The sequence below is a fragment of the Lasioglossum baleicum genome, chromosome 14 (assembly GCF_051020765.1).
Source record: "Lasioglossum baleicum chromosome 14, iyLasBale1, whole genome shotgun sequence".
Lineage (NCBI taxonomy): Eukaryota > Metazoa > Arthropoda > Insecta > Hymenoptera > Halictidae > Lasioglossum > Lasioglossum baleicum.
In genome coordinates, this window is record NC_134942.1 from 8,722,247 (window position 1) to 8,734,910 (window position 12,664).

Genomic DNA, 12,664 nt, shown 5'->3' on the forward strand with positions numbered 1-12,664 from the left:
GATCCACCGTTGAGTGACGATCTTGAAGGACCCAGTCGTCTCGAAACCGTCTCAAAAGCTCCCTCGGTCCAACGACCCAGGTCGCGGAAAAAAAACAGAGTTTCGTGCCAGCTGGCTGCTTATTTGCCAGCGAGACCGGCGGAGATCTACGGAAGCGATCTTCCCGAGAGGTAAACTCTGTTCCGACGTCGGAAAAACGACGAAATCGAGAGGCGGGAGGAAAAAGCGCGCGGAGTACATCGGGAGTCGCTCTCGGCCACCGTTCAGGCTTCTAATCGATCAACGTCGTGGCATCATCCCCTAATGGCTCGCAGGAGCGTACGCGGATTGTACGTGATACACTCTTTCCGTGTGCCAGCTTCGTTTTTTGTGCCTCTCATGCTGCTCCGTTCATCGAAATATTCATGGACCGCTGCCGAAACCTTGTTGGTTCGATGCACTTCTCGGGAATCTTCGGCGTTAATTATTTCGTTTGATTCTACGCGCCATTGTCTCCGGAAAAGGCACGGTGCTGCACACGTTTCACGTTTCGTACGAACAATTTGAAGCAGTGGACGTATTTAAAAAATTTGAGACCCTCGACGAATTCATTTCGGTTATATTGTATAAGACCAGCTTTTGCCCGCGGCTTCCCTCGCACAGAAAACCGTTTAATGCCCTCGGAAATTGATATTGTTTCTCCATAAAACCTTTTAACCCCCCATTCACCCCTATAGAGTTTTAATTTTATGTCATGCCGCCATCTTAGATTTCAGAACCCCTTTTCACCCCTTAGGGTTTGACTTTTTTAAAATGCCGAAGTAGGTGTTTGATTAATTATATCAAAGAGCATTAAGACCAAGTTTCAAGCAAATCCGACCAGAAATAAAATATTCCTCATACAAACGTTGCAACCCCTTTTCACCCCTTAGGGTTTGAATTTTTTAAAATGCCGAAATAGGTGTTTGATTAATTATATCAAAGAGCATTAAGACCAAGTTTCAAGCAAATCCGACCAGAAATAAAATATTCCTCATACAAACGTTGCAACCCCTTTTGACCCCGTTGGGGGTTGAATTTCGAAATATCCTTTCTTATCCCTTGTATAGATCATAAAGGACATCTCTGTGCAAACTTTCAGCTTTCTAGAGAAGATAAATAAGATAATTAAAGCAAGAAAGGAATTTTTCTTAACCTCTGTGTCTTTGAATTGAAGAAGATATTTTTTATTTTGCTTAAAGATCCACGGTCTACAGTAAATAATTACTGAATAATTTACCGTGCGTGTGAAACACGAATTTTCCGGACAGCTTGGCCGAGGAATGATTCTTTAATGGCGAGCGTGCAGGAATGGAGGTCCCGCAGAGCTCGAGAGAGGACTTCCTTGGTCCGAGTAATGCAGTTCTTTCGTAAACAGCGGCCTGCATTCATGTATCACGGATTTTCAATCGACTTCGAGCCGCCCCATTTCCCCAGGCCGGCGGCGCGGCGTTGCAACGGGCTGCATTGAAAGTGCAGCCGATTGTTCACTTTTTTTGACCTTGTTTCTTTCGCCCCGTTGCAGAAACGCGCGACCTCAAAGTTGTTTTCTTTGACGTATTTGATGTATTGATTAAAGATTTCCCGTGACTTTAATTTTGGGAGACACTCAATAGTTATACCGAAGATGAATAGTAAATTTATAATCTCGACATACACAGAACAAGAATAATTTATCGTGCTCCGGTTAACTGCGAGGGCCACTGTGGTGGCTGTCCACGAGTTCAAGCCAAGCCTGGATTAGGTTAAGCCACTATAGTGCACCGCATAAGCTCATAGTTTGAACGATGTAATTAGAATGCGGATGTTTATGCAAATATGAAATATCGGGGAGCCAAATAGAATCTAATTGATCTTATCAAGCGTCTCATCACTAGACTGCGGATTTCATGGATTTATGACGAAAACGAGAATATTGTTATATTATTACCACGTTTATAACACTTGTCGTGTTGTTGTATGCGTCAAATCTTGTAATCGAATTTCAAACCTTTTCCCATAGTCCAGGCTTGCTGAAAGTTTGTATACACACTTGCCTCCGATGACAATAAAAGTAGAAGATAAAATATATAAAAAAAAACTTTTTATAAACCACGCTTTATATTAAAATGCACTAGAAAGGAAAAAATATGTTTTTTCCTGCTTCTCCATAAAATACCGAATCCAGTTAAATGATTAATAATATTTTCCCCCAAAATCTTAAGCAATTAGTTCAAAATTTCTTCCGTTATAAAATTAGTGTCGGAATAGATAGAAAAATTTAACATTTTAAATAAAATCATGAAATTAGTGACTATAATAATAAAATCGTGGAGCGCCCACGAAGATTACGTCAATATAGTTTAGCGCACCACGATTTTATTTTTATAGTCACTAATGTCGTGATTTTATTTAAAATGTTAAATTTTTCTATCTATTCCGAGACTAATTTTATAACGGAAGAAATTTTGAACTAATTGCTTAAAATTTTGGGGAGAAATATTATTAATCATATAGCTGGATTCGGTATTTTATGGGGAACGAGGAAAAAAATTATTTTCTCCTTTTTAGCGCATTTTAATACAAGCGTGGTTTTTAAAAAGTTTTTTTTTTATATATTTTTTCAACAAAATGAATTTCCATTTCACTCCAGTTTGTTGCAATTCAGGTAGAACATCATTCTAGATAGAATTTGCCCATTAGAATGATCTAATCAGAATGGTAGAAATCAGATGAAAAAATACTGAAATATTAATAATAACTAAATACTTAAAAAACATACGGAAAGTGTAGGCACTCTGTGGTTGAAATATTCTGTTGGCTCAAACAGCAGGTTAACAACAACAGGCCGTGTTCGTTCGTCAGAGAGCAGTAAATGGAATAAATTGCTCTTCAACTGACGGTCTAGCAGAGTTTCGTTGAACAGAACTCGGATTGCCCTCCTCCACAGCGCGCTCTGATAGGTGTCGGCACTCTCAGACAAAATTGACTTTAAAATTCCTTCCCCGACCGTCGCTTATTAACTCCGGCCAGATACACTCCGTAAGCGGATTACGGTGTCGTTTCGAGTGATGCGATCCGCAGGATCCGTAAAAATCGCTTAAAAATTCCGTTTGCAAGGTCCTCGATCGCAACGGAGGGTGTAAATTGGGAGGATTAGCTTTCGGGAATTCGGTGGGAATCCGTTTCGCACCCCTCTGTCGGTATAATTAAACGAATATGGTGGAGACGAACGATCGATTCGAAAAATATATAACCGGAACTATTCATCCCGTATTCGTTTTTTAAACTGATATGGAATTTTTCCCATGATTTTAAAGGTCCAAATTTGCAGATTTATTCGATCTATTTTTCCCCGTCTTCAAAACAGGGAATCGAGTTTTCTTGAATCTCACAACAGTTCAAACATGGCGGAGACGAGCTGTCGATCGATGTGAAAAATACACAATCGTAAATCCCGTTCTCTGGAATCCGTCCTGATTCTACACGACTCATCCTGTTATTTTTGAAAGCGGATAGTATGGGATGGCTCTCAATTTTTACACTTCCCCGATTTTAAACCCACGAAATTGCTGATTTAGGTACGTAGAGCCTCGCGGATGTAGTTCGATTTGTCCTCCTTCTTGAATCTCTGGCTCGAACACGGCGAAAACGAAACATCGATCTACGTGAAAAATGCACAATCATAAATCCCGAACACTAGAATCGGCAGAGATTCTGCGCGATTCATTCTTTATCGTCTTTGAGAATAGAAGACATTTACATCTCTCGACTCCGGAGTCCCCGAAGTCTCGCAAATGTGCCTCGATTTATCTTCTCTCTCTCTCTCCATCGTTTTCAAAATCAAAATTCCTCCAGCTTCCTCGAATCTCCAACTTTACCGAGACACCGTAAATAAATTAACACGATGGCAGGATAAACAATTAAATGAATGAAACGTCATCAATACGGGATTATTCGCATCGTTCACGAGCGATAAATCATCGCGGAGAACAGGCCATTAAATCGAATCATAAATGATTTCCACTATTCGATGAAAATTATAGCGATGCATTATTTATGTATACTCAACTCGCAAAATTATGATCGATCGCGAGGAGTATTAATCAAATAGATGGTTCTGTAATAATTTCTGGCATAACCGTGGTAGATACAAGCAACGAGTTGAAATTTGAAAATTGAATTTCGACCAGCTTTTCGAGAAACGGGATTGCGGGGAGGATATTTTATTCATAGAACCAGCGATTCCGATCTCTCAATTCTGTGGGCGTCGTCGTTTTCTGCGACAGATCGTCGAGTCGGACAAATCGAAATATTCGAGTCCGGCTTTCGGGATCCCTGTTAATTGCGAAACGCAATCGGTTGATAGGATCCTATCGATTCGGATACCCTCGAAATTGATAAACGAACCGTGGGCATCGTGGTCGCGGGCGAATTCAATACCCGCTTTTGCAGGTCCGATTTGAGTGCTTGTACGGCCAGTGTGTCTGAGTAATTCTACGACTTTTCCAAATATTGAAACTTCCCTGGGCAAGTCCTGTAACGTGGACACGCTGCTCCCGCATTAAGCTCGCACGATCAACAAGTTACACGAACCGAGAGAGTGAGAGAGATAGAGTACTCTCGAGGAACGTGCGCACCGGAAACACGTTCATCTTCTAAAGCAAATCGATCAACGTTCCCCGAATTCACGTCAAGGAGATCTAGATCGGAAGCTGCGGTAATTTGTACCTTGGCGACTTCCGTTCTCGAAATAGTCGGGGGAAGTTCTCTCTTGAAGTAGGAATTGAATACTTCAATTTTCAGGGGATTTGTAAATTTAAATTCACGGTGGTCTCGAGCAAGGGTAGAATTTTTTAAACATTTTTACAGTCATCTGAATTTCCGGTTTCTTGTAGCGAGATTACGACTCTCGGCCAGCTCCTCCAAGAAATGGCCGTCGCGACACCGAGTAGTACGCTGTCGTCATTCCCAAGTAGAAGTGGCTCGTGAAAGCCAGCAAATCTCTGAATATTGTATCCCGTGTTGTCGCCGGAATGCCCGTAAACCATACTATCAGCTGTAAAAACAGTTTTACTGTTAATTCCGCGAGCTCTCACGCAGCCAGGCGAGCCGCGTACGTGTCCCGTCTTATTCCACTGTGGCGAGCATTAAATCCTCGAACGAACATACTGAAACCTCAGCCAAAGGCCACCCGTAAATCATTCCGCTGTAAACTGTTTTATTATTGAGTCGACGAAAGGGGACGCTAACTATGAAAAATAGAATCACCGCTTCGTTCTACGCGCGGCCGTTTTCCCTGCAGAAGTGCGTTATTTTTTAAGGTCCTGATAGCCCTTTAAAAAATCCTGGTGAATTATTGGATTAATTGCCAGGCTGCCAGAGAGTGGAATTTTTAATTCTGTCTTGATTTTGAACGTTCTATTTCATTTCACGCTCATAGTTACGATTTTTATTGAACGTTTTTTACCGGAGGTGGAATTTAAGGATTGGACAATGTTGTACCTGCAATATTATTTTTATTTTTGAATACACAACCAAATAATTCCGCAGTCGTGTTCATTTTGACTGAATATTTTCTATCGGGGTTGGAATTTAACAGTCCAAGCAAGGGTTGAACAATGTTGTACCTGCAATATTATTTTTATTTTTGAATACACAACCAAATAATTTCGCAGTCGTGTTCATTTTGATTGAATATTTTCTATCGGGGGTGGAATTTAACAGTCCAAGCAAGGGTTGAACAATGTTGTACCTGCAATATTATTTTTATTTTTAAATACACAACCAAATAATTCCGCAGTCGTGTTCATTTTGATTGAATATTTTCTATCGGGGGTGGAATTTAACAGTCCAAGCAAGGGTTGAACAATGTTGTACCTGCAATATTATTTTTATTTTTAAATACACAACCAAATAATTTCGCAGTCGTGTTCATTTTGATTGAATATTTTCTATCGGGGGTGGAATTTAACGGTCCAAGCAAGGGTTGAACAATGTTGCACCTGCAATATTATTTTTCGTTTCGACACACAACCAAATTTTACAGTCGAGTTCTCGATTTTTATTGAATGTTTTCTACCGGGGATGAAATTTAAGGGTCGAAGCAAGGGTTGAACAATGTTGCTGCTACAACATAATTAATTATACAGTCGTAGTCACTTTGGTTAAATGCAAGTGTCGATTGACCGCAGCAGCTTTCGTCCCAGAAAAATTTGCATAGCTCGGGGTCGCAGTCGCAAAAGTAGCAATTACACCGGCTCTACATTTCCAGAGTGGCGAAACACGCGGCCAAGAAACTGGTCACGAATGCCGCGCATATTTCGACTTGTTCCACTGTGAAGTCCGTGCGTGGCCTGGCAACTACCGAATTACGACGCGGAATAACGCGTGTGTGCGAACCGGGCGACTTACGAAATAAGAATGGCTTTATTACCGTCCGTGGAACAGAATTTTAACGAAGTTTTAATAGAGTTTCACCTCTACTTGGAACGGAGGCGCGGACTGATTTCCGCGACACGCGATACGTGACGTTATTCGACGATTTTTCACAGCCGTTCTTTCCTTTCTCCGGAGCCATAAACATGTTCTCCGATATTTTTTCCAAATAATGGAAGTTCGAAAGACGATATTTTATTCGCTATTAAGCTGTTGGAATATAATTAGTCAACGAACCAGATTTTCCCGCAGGATTTTTACAAATTATTGCAATTATTGGAGTTGCAAACTTTTTAATGGCACAGCGTTATATTAATTTCCCGGCGAGTTTCATTAGTTCGATGTAACAGTCTCCGCTTTATTCAAGCTTTCGACGGACGTAATTTCGGAAACCGATGTTCCAAATTCCTCGCTAACTTCGCCAAGTAAATTCTACGGGTGCCACTGCTGCTCGATGTTTCCATCATTAACGAACACTCTTTGCGAGAACTTTGAATGAAGCAGTTAAGAGAACCGGCGAAGCAGATTACCGAAAGCTACGCAAGAAATTACTGCCGAAATCGCTTTAAAAATTCTGCGACGTACTTTCAGCTGCGTTTTCAGAAACATTTCTATTTCACCCGGTGTTTGAGATCGGATCGAGAGTCTGGGATCGTTAGTGGGTGAAAAAACGGAACACTGTATTAGGATATCGGGAATGGCTGTATTGACTGTATACAGGGTGTCTCACCTGATTTTGACATCTTGATGTTCTCGCTATTGTTATTCGTAGCAAAAAATTTTTCAGCATAGGCTTGAATGGTATCGAGTGGAGCATATTTTGATGTTATCAGTTTTTTCGTTAGTGGACGCGTGAAGTTCATATAAAGGTTAACTTTCTTTTTTAAATGGAATGAGATATTTTTGAATACATCAATCGATGCAGCTGGATATTCGTTGTAAAAGAGTACTAACCTATGTATGTCGAAAAGTTAGTAGTTCAGGAGATATTTCAATTTGAAAAACTCTAAAATACCATTACTGTCGTACTAAGACGTTACATAAGTAAGTAAGTAAACACTAACGTCTTAGTACGACAGTAATGGTATTTTAGAGTTTTTTAAATTGAAATATCTCCTGAACTACTAACTTTTCGACATACATAGGTTAGTACTTTTTTATAACGAATGTCCAGCTGCATCGATTGATGTATTCAAAAATACCTCATTCCATTTAAAAAAAAAAAGTTGACCTTTACGCGTTCACTAACGAAAAAACTGATAACATCAAAATATGCTTCGCTCGATACCATTCAAGCCTATGCTGAAAAATTTTTTGCTACGAGTAACAATAGCGAGAAAATCAAGATGTCAAAATCAGGTGAGACACCCTGTAGAATGTGTGAAGAATAACTGCGTCGAAATAAACGATGGACCACAAGTTAATACTGTGGTAATCCCGAGTTAAACGAGCGTCGGTTGTGCTGTGTTGCAATGCTAGCTGTGTATATGTAATTGCGGTATACAGCTGTCGCGATGCAAAGCGCTTCTTTTTGACTGTTCATAGATCGTTACCGTCGTCTCGTGCCCAAAATCACCTGTTCATTACGCGAGGTGGGGGGGCGCTGAGACGACGGTAACCGACGCTTGTCGAGACGCCGGTTCGGCGGATCGGAGCGGTGACGGTTGGCCGGAACACCCGGTTTGTTGCAATTTAGGTAGAATATGTTTACTCTGTGTAAAGATCCGCTGTCCAGTGATTAAAATCGTCCGCGAACAATGCGCCGCTAATTGCAGGATAATGACGCGACAAGGCGTCCATAGCTTGGTTTCCCAGGCTGTTCTCGATCCTGGAGGATCCATACCGAGGATTCCTCGAAGGAGACTCGATCTCGATCGTCCGGCTTTAATGCAACCTTAATTAGAAGGTCGGCCGAAGACAGATGATGCAATGGCAGGCCGACCGAACATCCACGACTCGATTGAATCAACCGGTCGATTAATTAGTCCCTTCTCGAGGGTGTTCTTCAAGCAGAGATCGAGATACGGTCTATGTCCGATAAAATGGAAGAGGGGTCCATGGACGTTATCACTTTCGCGGCGGCGCTCGATGCTGAAATTAATTGTCCGCGAAACGAGAGGAAAAATGGATTGGATCTTGATGGCTGCCTCGAGAATGTTACTCCGATTCTGTGGATCTGTTTGGGGTGGGTCCGGATTAAATGGGTACGTCGTATCTCGATCTAGCCAATGGAGGAGCAGAGATCTCCCTGTTGATCACTTCCCTGCCAATCTTCATGTACTTAAAAGCTTTTGCGAATTCGCGTGTACGATTTAAACAAATTTTTAACGAAGATTGGCAGCCACATAGAAAATCATATTTCACTTGGTTCTTCGTTCCACTCGATTCTCATGATTAAACATTATTTCTGATTCACAATTGTGAATAAAAATGTAAATCAAATACATTTTCTAAATTTTAACAAGCGGATTCTATAGTGCAACGTCTCCTGTTTCTTGACTTTGGCTCTCGGTTACATTCGCAGCATATTCCGCAGTAAATAATAGTCTTGCGAGGAACGTAAAATTCGAGTGATTTCGAGGAAAAACGTTGGGGAGACCAAGAGGCTCGTAAAAGGACGTCTTAAACTTCTCTCCATTCTCCAGCCATCTGTATGTAAGAGGACGCGCTTTGGAGGGACGCACGCGGTAAATCAATTTGAAAAATGTTGATGCGAGAAGTCGGTCCGAACCGAATTTCCCCGTCGCTCGTTTTTTGCGTAACCGATGAAAAGCGCAGCTCGAAGGGGATTAGCCATCGAATCAGGTCGAATGTGCGCCGCGTACCAACAAGCTTCTGCATTGGTTCCCGTGTACTCGGACGAATAATTTCTTTGGTGTTGCGCCATGTTGCGCAGCCAGTTCTCTTTCTCGTGGCTGATCCCAGAGAACCTGGATGAAAATTGCTGTACCATTATTCAAGATATTGTGGACATTAAATATATCGTTTTATCTAATCAATTAATAAACATTTAAGTATTTTGTACGAGGTATAATATCAATTTCATATCCAGAAAATGAAAAAAAGAATATAGGGTAAACTGTACAATACTGTAAACTGTAAAAATCTTTTCATCTTTTTTTTGAAATGTTTAAACGTGTTGAAATGCTGAAATGTTTAAACGATTTGGAATGTTGAAATGCTTAACTCGCTATTATTATAAGCTAATAGAGATTTTTCAGCAAAATCGTTCAGTTTTACGAGTCATAAATCTTTTATTATAAAATATATTCAGTGAATAACAATCGTAAGTCGTCATTGTCACAGTAAGAAGTAAACGTTAAACAGGCTGTTTGTTTTATAATTAAACATATACGCACTTATTACATCTGTAGTACAGTCCGAAATTAATTTATATAAAGCGATAAAGTGTACTTACTCGTAACGAAAATTTTAATAAAACGCTATTTACATTGCACTGTGGTCATCCGTCTATCTTACTGGATGTACCAGCGTTGTTGACAGTCATATGTGGAACTCTCTTATGAAAACTTACACCGTCGCTTTGAAATCTAAGTAAGAAGCAATATAAAATGATTTTCTATGGTATACCAGAAATTCTTAATATTTTCCGTTTAAATCAAAAGTGCCAATAACTACTGCAGTGCCAGCAATAGTACAGTTTACCCTAGAATAGAATTACTTCAATTCATTTTCAAGTTAAAATAGCTCCGAGTGCAAAGGGTGAAACTTCTAAACTGGAATCGTTGCGAGGAATTTTTATCACGCATCAAGATTCGCAACTTAGCGATTAGGTCCCCTAAATTTTAAAATTCCGCTCCCACACCCGGCGATTTTCGAGATTTTCGAAGAAGCTGCTTTCAACCCCTATCTTCGAGAGCCGCTTTCATCCCTCCAACATGAAGGGTCTCTGAACGCTTTACCCTGAACCATACCCCATGTAAATTTCATGAAAATGTTTCTGTCTCTGACATTAATATTCGTTGAATATCTCGAAAACGAAACTAATAATAAAAATCTGGAAGAAGAAAAATTTCCCGCCGCCAAAAATTGAAATTGCCTGCACCGAGAGTATAAGGTAGATTTCACAGGCCGGGGACGCCGCCGCGCGGACGTTATAAAATTCAAGCGGCGAGTATCGGAATAAGCTTTAAAAGCAATTTGGGCCGTATGAATTCCGTATACGTACAGTAGAACGTCGGATAATGAAACGTAGACGAACGACTCGCGCGGAGGATATAGTGGGACGGATTCCGGTAAATTTCAGAGCTCGAGATGAAGCGGATTACAGAAGCGCGGAGGGTACGAGACAGAGAATGGCGTGGGAGGATTTCGAAGGGAAAATGGAGAAAGAAGGAGAAGACTCGGAGGGCAAACAGAACACCCCGGTGAAGGGGGCACCGTTAATTTGACGCTGAATAAGAGAATCGCGAGCTCGTCAAATTTGTCGAAAAGGCGAAGTTATTTCGCTCCTCTCTCGCACCGACGACGCTTCCCTCCGAGCTCTGCCTATCTACCAGGAAATCACATTTATCATCCACCTCTCATAGTCGCCCCGCAGTTTTTATCGTCGCTAACTTCGTGCTCGATTTAAAAATTAAAATGTCCACGAAATTAATCGAATTAAAATCGCTTTGTCGCCCGGATTGCTGTTCTTCGAACTTCTTCGTTTTCTACCCCATTTTGCTCCCTTTCTCAGCGACTTTCTTATCTTAATTCAGACAATCTCATTTTAATAGAAAGAGTCTCACAGTTCTTAAACACTTAAACACAGCTCAAACAATTTCTTTTGAATTCAGACTTACTTCATTGTGTTCGTTTCAGTAAGTCTGAATTAAAAAGAAATTGTTTGAGCTGTGTTTAAGTGTTTAAGAACTGTGAGACTCTCTTTATATTAAAATGAGATTGCCTAAATTAAGATAAGAAAGTCGCTTAAATCGACACGCTTCGCAAGTTGCGCGAGACCCATGTAACGTCGTTTTACATCTTTCCGGGCGTCTAAATTGCAGTTATTTCCTCCGCCGGCCTTTTATTAAATTTTTTTGCACGTCGTAAAATATCAGTAGCGAGTTTCCGAAGTTTTCCGTTCCGCTCGCTCGCCTACTTGGCATTCTTTCAAACTGGGAGCACGTTCGAAGCCCGATGCAGATCGTGCCGGGACGGGTATTTATATTTTTCGCGGGCCGGCCTCGAAAACGTTGGATGAAATTGCTTGCTCGATTTGTTCCTCCGCGCAGATTCACCCGAATCGGCTGGCCCCCCTTGGGGGAATCGTTGAATCGAGCCTTAATCAATACGGGAGAGGAGAGCCGAACTTTTCATTCCGGCGAAGTTTATTCGCCGACGGCGGTCGCGAAAAAATCGCCGTCATTCCGACGAACCGAGGAGACCCGTCGCATACAAACTACTCAATAATGCACCGGGTGCCGTACCAACCCCTGGTGTGCCTTCAATTTGAACCGTGGTCATTCGAGCCTCCCGGCTAAACAAATATTAGACTCGCGAATAAAGAATCCGAACAATTCCGTGCAGCTCGAAATTCATTTTACGCAAAATATATAGGAAAGAGAGAGAGAGAGAGGTTGGGAAATTAATATAATTTGTCCTCGAGGCTCGCAAAGTAACTACTCCGGACGTACGTAAAGTGAGATATAATTTTCTTGACTCGTCCGACTATTGCCGGCCGCTTCCACTTCTGGAATTTCTGTTTTTAATTACATTACGACCTCGGGGTATCCGGCTCTCTGTTCTTTATCACGGTGTACACGGTAATGGAAAAATATTCTTGCGATGCGTTACCGGTAACGTTTATTCTTGATTGTGTTCTCGAGTGAAAGTGGCAGGCATTAGTCGGACGATCCGCTCGGAGCAAGGGAATCTTCAATGAAAGAGAAATTGTTCAACAAAGTGGAAAATACATACTACAAACTCCAAACAACTGTAACCAACATCCAACCAGATCACGCCTCTTTAAATCATATTAAACCCAGAACTAATTCGTATTTGTTGAATCGTGAGTAGAATCTCCTCGAGGTCCGCCTCTAAATTCATCTCGAGCAGCTTCTACCTCGGACCGAAATCAAATTACCGGTAGTCTGTCCCAACCCAAAAACCAACTACACCTCTCGCCACCTTATCAGCTATTCAGAATATTAAATCGCAGTGAAAACCGTCCGAGTCATCGCCGGCAAAAAGTCTCCGCGAAACACGGGTCGGCCGCAAAAAAGGA

General features: G+C 41.3%; 1 protein-coding gene across 5 annotated transcripts in view; it reads left to right on the forward strand.

Moving 5' to 3' along the window:
- LOC143215962 (pleckstrin homology domain-containing family G member 5) overlaps positions 1–12,664 on the forward strand; it is a 114,806-nt gene that overhangs the window by 37,965 nt on the left and 64,177 nt on the right. The gene's annotated exons all lie outside the window — the stretch shown is intronic.